Source organism: Populus euphratica, unplaced genomic scaffold (assembly GCF_000495115.2).
Source record: "Populus euphratica unplaced genomic scaffold, PopEup_1.0 scaffold318.1, whole genome shotgun sequence".
NCBI classification, from domain to species: domain Eukaryota; kingdom Viridiplantae; phylum Streptophyta; class Magnoliopsida; order Malpighiales; family Salicaceae; genus Populus; species Populus euphratica.
This window is the reverse complement of record NW_011500003.1, coordinates 332049-332516: the sequence shown is the minus strand read 5'-3', so window position 1 is coordinate 332516 and position 468 is coordinate 332049.

Here is a 468-nt window from a genome sequence, read left to right as displayed (position 1 = left end):
AAAAAAAATTACAATTTCATTACGTACAAAATTCATTCGACTAAAACTACAGTTTTCATAATTTTTTGAGCATGTAATAAAATTAGGTAAAATATTATCAGGAATAAAATTGAGATTACAATACGAGTAAATCTAATTCACTTTGAAATTATTTTTTTAAAAAAAATATTATTCACGTTCATATAAATAGTGCGAGTGAAATCACTTAAAAAAATATTATTCACGTTCATATAAATAGTGCGAGTGAAATCACTTAACTGCACTGGTTTTTCAAAAATAAAAAATAAACTAAACTTTTCTTGGTTTTTTTAAAAAAACACTAATTTAAGTTTAATGAACAGTGCACTATATAGTGGAGCCATGCTCTACTGTTACAAGTGACGTTCTTCGTAAAGACAGTATGGGGGTGTTGCAAGGAATAATTAAGGTACGCATACCCACCATTACCAAGCAGGCACTCATATATGG